Here is a 7,118-nt window from a genome sequence, read left to right as displayed (position 1 = left end):
CTTTTTCACAATCAGCTTAAGATTGATAGTTCCCAGGTACATACCTAACTCAGAAACTACACAATCAGGCCGCAAACATGCCCAGATTTTACAGCAATACCGTTTCAATAATGATTGTTTTAAATTCTTGTTCTTTTCACAGATGATTGGACAAGAGAATAGCTTGCCGACAGTTGTAAGAATTTAGATAATGTCCTATGGCTACTGGGAAACAAGTTATGTGACCCCTAGAAATTAACTGTAAGTCTAGCTCTCTTGTCACGTGCCATTCTACGTAGCATGTTTATTAAGTCATGTATTACTGTCTCATGCATTTTAAAGCGAAGCTTTATATGGCTAGGCGAAACGAAAGAGCGCCTGTCCGTCGCCTGCGTACAGAAAACTATCATTATCAGCATTGACTCGAGTGTCGTCGTATCTTCTTCCGCAGCTGGCTCAGTTGTCGCTCATCAGAATAGAGTTCTCTCTCTCTCTTGTCGCTCATCATTCCAGCGTAGAATTTCACTTCTCTTCTGTCGTCGTAGTGGGGAGGCCGCGTTTGCGGCGGTAGGAGCCATTAATTGTCTTATGTAATGGACAGATTTAATTTTGAAGAAATTTAATTTCGGAGAATCGCAAGCGGCAATAGCGGGCGAATGCTGCTAGCCACGCCGCCGAGCAAACTCGAGACATCGAACGCAGGCGACAACGGCGGACTATGGGCATACCGTCAGTGACGTCGTTCTCTCCGTCGCAGCCGAACGTTTGTGTATCCTGATTAAGAAGCACAAAGATGTAACCAATAATTGAGAAATACTTTAATGAACCATTGGGACTAACCCAGTCCGCACGTTTCAACTTCACTGGTTCACCATCTGTACGGATTGCTTGGGCGGTGATTTTTTATTGCGATAGCAATTCTAGGAACCCTCCAAGCGGATTTCTGCCGTGGGCGTCGTCGTAGCTGTCGTCGTCACCGTCGCCGTGAGGTTCCGTATAGAGTCCAACGGCGATGAAATCGTCGTCGCGTGCCGTATGCTGTATGTGCGAGTGAAAGCACACGAGGGACGCGCGCTTTCATGGGGAGTGAACGGACGGCGGAGAGCAAAGGCGACTTCTTCATTCGCGCGAAAGGCCGTGGGGGGACGGGAGGGAGGAAAGGGAGTAGTAGTGGTTTATTTAAGAAAATGACGCCTATTTCTGCAGCCCAATAGGGAACATGGCGCAGCGTCAGGGGAAGGGGAAGTGGGAGATAAATATGTAAGGAAAGGCGAGGTTTCGCTGCCGTACCAAATGCGTATTTATATAAAACCGTCGTGAGGCGAGAAGGTGGTAAAGACTTCTGACGCTGCTCGACGAGTGCCCTGTTCTGATCTCGTCGAAAACCTCCGAGCCGCCCCAAGAGGCACCAGCAACAGTCACCAACGCCGCGCACGTTCGGTGCGAACGCGGGCAAAACGCCGACGGCGTCGACAACAGTTCTGCGCGTTGCTGGTGCTACTGCATGTCCAGGTTTATACAGCTGATAAAACTACTATTGATGCTCCGCCTTTCGGGTGAAACTGCGCCATTTTTTGTTATATGTGTCCCATGTTCTTTTCGCTTCGGATTAAGCATCTGTTGTATTATAATATATTGTATGAAATTGACTGGCTCACTTTTATTGTCATGTCTTGGTTATGTTTGTGCCCTTCCTGCAGTTTTCTCCGTTACGATGGGTTGTAGGTATAAACAAATAATAAGTAGATTTGTTACGTCCAAATTTATTTGTGTTTACTATTTAAGCTAACAAACTTCACTACTCATATGTGACTTGTGCGATTGCCTTCATATTATTTTCTCTTATTCTCAGGAAAATATGCTGTCAGTTGTTGTAACCATCACGACTATTGAAAGTTTACAAAACTAGTGGTTTAAATAGTTAAATCGGGCATGGATATCAGCCACATGCTATGCATCCGTCAAATCATATGTACCATGTTGAAGTCAGGTTGCTTGCGGTTGAATCTCATCACAGGACAACAAATTAATTTTTGATTTTTTTTTTTGTAAGTTCCTACGGCCAGAGTGAAAGACGTTTTTCAATCTGTGTAGTTGAGGGCACAAGCCTGCCATCCTTCATATGCAGCCCATGATTGCGAAGCCAAGGTAAACCCTGTCTTACAATACTGTTTCATTTAATATTTTTATCGGTATCATGCCGGTCTGCCGTAAGTTACAACGTCTATTATTACAGTCAGACTTCTTTCACGGGTAGCAATAGCGCGCTTCGGCTTCGAGGACCTGTAAGAACGCTACTCTTTTTAAAGAAAAAGCATGCTTTTTTTGTTATGCATGTCGTCTGTGCTTTAATGAAAATAAAATTAGGTGTCCTAGAACCAAACTTAGTAATGGCGCGTTCTATATACATTGCTCCTTGCAGTTCACTAAACTGTGCCAATCGAATTTATATGATGATGGCACTGCTGAATGACTTGTTTTGTATTCCGCATATCTTCAAAGTAAGAATAGGAATTTGCTTCAACAGTGGCCCAAACTTAGCGAACGCTAGTCTAGCAGCGAACAAAAATTTTAATCCAAGTGGCGTCCAAGGTTCGACATTGCATAGAGTCGCTGACACCATTTTCTGCCTACGGTATGCCGATTGCGCCTGCTATCCTTTAAAACTCTAATAAGCCATAGGGATGCTTTGGGAACAACCTAATGTGCTATGGTCCTTCAAGTAATGTTCCATCAAAATATTTTATAGTTAGAGCAGCTGAGACAAAATAATGTGCACGCGTCTCGAAATGGTTATTTACTACTTGAAAGAAACACTGCTTTTCTAATCTATGCTGAACTTGGCAGTAAATGTATTGGGCAAGAACAACAACTTTAATGGAGAACTCGAAACACACCTAGGTCATATAGGCCCCATAATGCAACCCTCTAGATTTCGAAAAAGAACGGAAAATGAACCTTGCATATGATTACTAATCACTACTAATGTGCTATTCAGGCTTACTGTCCCCACGCGTAAACCATTCAAGTGCTTTTTTGCGGTGCTGTTCCGAACGTTTGTGCAAATATGTCGCACAGCCATCGGGGCAAGTTCTTACTTGTTTCTTTTTAGTATTTTTTTAATAGTGCGTGCAGTTGAAATATCTCAAATGGTGCATCAGAATATTTTTTTGCCTCTTAAATGCAGTTTCACGAAGCATGTATGTAAATTTTCGAAGCTCTCTGTTGGAGAGATTATTCATCATTCGTGCTAAAATTAGAAGCGCTTATAAATCATCGAGGCTTTCTTTTTTGGTACATTATTCATCGTTATATGGTGCTCAAAATAAAGTATTGGCATTCGTAATCAAACGTAGAACTTGTGGGCAGGTGAGTTCGCGGACTCGGCCGTGGATCTCAAGAACACTGAGACTACAAACATCCAAGGTTTAATCGTCTTCCAGCGAAGCCCAGGCCGGCTCTGACAGCAGGGCGTTCCGAGCGCGCACCAGAGCTCAAACCGTACATCGGGCCTCGGGCAGTTGTTCTCCCAGCAGCTGGCAAGAAGCGCCCCAAAGACGTTTTCGCTTCCGAAAGACTCACGTGCAAACCTTGAGTATCTACGCAGTTGTACTAGAGCCTGCGTAAACCAAGGAGCTGCGGGTCAAAGTGCTTGAGCAATCGGGTTAGTTATTCTGACACGACATCGCGAAAAACAACTTAAATTAAGATTAGTATTGCGGGGGCGGATAATTTCTTCATTGTGGTGCCGGCTGCACTGCGGATTGAAGCGCGCTTTTTGAGTGTAGCGAGGCGGAATGACAAGGAAAACCGGGAGAAAAGCCCAAACATGGATGAGATGGCGCGCTGTCGTGCTGTGAAAGCCTGCCCACGCATCGCAGAGCTAAAGTACCACTTTTATTTCCATCTGAGTGAACAACCCTTGCCCCGAATTCTAGATATAGAAAGGCTTAAATAAACAAAAAACGAATATCTCATCTCTGCTACGTGCAGGGCTTGCTGCTTCAGAGGTTGATGCAACACCGAGGATATGAAATAAGTAATTACAAATCACGTCATTAAAAAATAATTGAGAAGGCATGTGACAAATGAGGGACGCGGGTATATCTCTTAGTCATCGTGTTTAGCGCAAATAGAGCAGTGGAACCGATGTTACCCAGACACAGCGTCATTTTACCCGCGTGACCAAAGAATGTAATACAGCTTGAGTTGTCTGCGGCTGAGCTGGCTAACCTCGCTGTTTTTCCATCACTTTTTCCTTCTCTTGCTGCATCTGAGTACGCCAAGTGACGTTTTGGCTGCCGAAACACTGGCTGTAAATCGCATATCACACAACACGTCCTGAGTCCTTTCCGGTGTCCTCCATAACAGACCGCACCTCAAATTTATCCGCCATGTCGAAAACATTTTGACGAGGATCCTCAAACGATGAGCGACACTTTCTCGTTTTGACTGTCTACTCCTGGGGTGACTCAGATTGAGTTTGATTGAGAGCGCAATGACACCAGAGGGGACAGAAGAGAGAACGGAGCGCTGACTTCCAACAGTTTCTTCTCTTTTCAGAAAGCATCGCTATACAGGGTGTTGCACTTAACTTGGGCCAAACATTAAAGATATGCAAACGCTACGTAGCTGGACAGAACCGATGTAATGTTGTTTGCCGTCGCTTGGACATGCTCGCATTATTTTTTGCATTCCGCCTAATTACATTCGTCTTCATTAATTAATCAACTTCTCAAATACTACAATTACATGAAAAGTGTCAATGGGAAAATTGTAGAGCAACATGAAAAACTCCCGATACAGCTTTCTGTAGCTCAATACGTGCTGCATAAAAGTCTTTTTTTTTTTCCGAGCGCGAAAGAAGCCCGCGAATAAACGCAATATTGCCGCGCGACATGGCCCCTCGAGGTACTTTGCGTTTATTCGCGGGCTTCTTTCACGCTCGGAAAAAAAAAGACTTTTATGCAGCACGTATTGAGCTACAGAAAGCTGTATCGGGAGTTTTTCATGTTGCTCTACAATTTTCCCATTGACACTTTTCATGTAATTGTAGTATTTGAGAAGTTGATTAATTAATGAAGACGAATGTAATTAGGCGGAATGCAAAAAATAATGCGAGCATGTCCAAGCGACGGCAAACAACATTAGATTGGTTCTGTCCAGCTACGTGATATGCGCATACATTTAAATCTTGGTGCATGATAGTTGGGACACAGAAGCACAACAGACATTCGCGAAACGCAGCGAAAAAAAGCAAAAATTCAGAAAAATTCTACGTAGTGATAGGTCGATGTATCTCATCTCCTTGTCAGTGGGAGTTGGATGCAGCGTTAAAAAAATTTTTTTCTGCTTCCTTTATCTCGCTCGTGACACGATCTCTGTGTTTTGCGATGATAATGCACTCTGTGAATATTGGGTTGCATCCACACGTGCTTCAATGTGCAGAAAGCCATCCCTATTGTGTGCAGTCTACATTGTACAAGTGTTCTTTCAACCTTTCATATACGGATCGGCCTGTCAGTTCGATGTAATATTTACCACAGGACTGAGGAATATCATATACTATGTTATTGGCGCACTCTCTAAATTTATTTTGGTGTTTGATAAGGCACCTTCGGTCCTATACATGCTGGGAAGGTCACTTTCCATTGCCAAATTTTTCCGGGACAGCGAAAACAACTTTGATGTTTACAGGCTGTGCGACCTTTTTCACACTGTGCGTGATTCTTTGCATGTACAGAATTACTGCAATTTCAATTGTATATTTCTTACTACAGCGAAGTTGTTCAGGGGAGTTTAGCAACGCTTGGATGGATGGATCGATGTTATGACCGTCGCCTTTAAAACTGGCTTGCGCCATCAAGCTTTTTTTCTTATTTTGCGGAATGTCTTACCTAGGTTATTATTTTTTTTTACTGACAAAGAATTCCCAGAATCAAGCTTCCTGATCCATTATTGAGAACGTCGTTTTCGTACGCCTCCGTTGTTTGTGGTCCCCGCTCTTTTCTGCCACCAAACCCTACTGAAAAATCCATATCCCCCATAAGACCCATATCCAATAATCAGATATGAAACATACAGGATCCGACATTAAAAAAAAACTGTTTTTCCCATATGTCATATGATGTTAATGTATATAGGAGTTATGGAGAATACGGAGTTTTTTCAGTAGGGAACCTCCAATCGCATTTTACCAATCTCTGATGTGGACATGTTTACTTTCCCCCTGCTATCTCTGAACCCAAGGGTTTCAAGGAGGCCAGCGGAGCCTAAACCGAGAGCCGGGTAGATATATCTTCACATTCTAATAAAACATGTGCCATCGTTTCTCTAGCTTCACCGCAGCAAGCACATGCTTCTTCTTTTGTGTACCTCGCTTTATAAGCGCACGTTCTGAGGCATCGCAATCTCGCTTAATTTGAAAAGTAAAGAGCGTGACTTTGAGTTTTCATAAATAGTTTCTTTCCTGGTTTCGTTTTTTGCATCTTACGTAGTTATTCATAGCAGGTTTCTTTTCCATTGACTCCGCCATCGAGGTAGTCTCAGTCCCTCTGACTTTGCATTTACCGTTCTTTGTTGCCATATACTATACCGGTCGTATACTTGCTAGTAAGCTTCCTGATTGTTTTCCTCCGCTGTGAGCCATTATGTTCCCTGTACAAACACTTGAACACTCTCACAACCAATTTACTTTCTTCCATATTCCTCAGTCCTCTTTCGAAATCAATTTTACTCTGAGCTTCCTTCAGCGTATATCCCCTGTACAGCTTCAGTCATAGTCTTCCCGTGAGCGCCCGATGGGAAGTGCCCCCCTGACCTTTGGCTGGCATCGAGTTCTCATTGTACCTCTGACTTCAGGCAAACAACCACATTTCCAAATGCAAGTCCATGAATCATTACACGTTTCCGCATACCCCGTAGCACTTTATACCTATCCCCATATCACTCTGTATTTCAGTATGGTCGCATTTCACTTCCCCTTTGCTATGATTGTTTTTCCTGTGTTTCCATATATATATTGCCCTCGTTTATCCATACATCGAGGTATCTATATTATTTTACCCGATGTATTTCCTTGCCCTGCACTGACACAGTCTGCTCACTGTTTTCATTGAATACCAGGAGACCTGATTTTT

This window comes from Dermacentor silvarum, chromosome 6 (genome assembly GCF_013339745.2).
Source record: "Dermacentor silvarum isolate Dsil-2018 chromosome 6, BIME_Dsil_1.4, whole genome shotgun sequence".
Lineage (NCBI taxonomy): Eukaryota > Metazoa > Arthropoda > Arachnida > Ixodida > Ixodidae > Dermacentor > Dermacentor silvarum.
Note: the sequence above shows the minus strand (reverse complement) of the source record.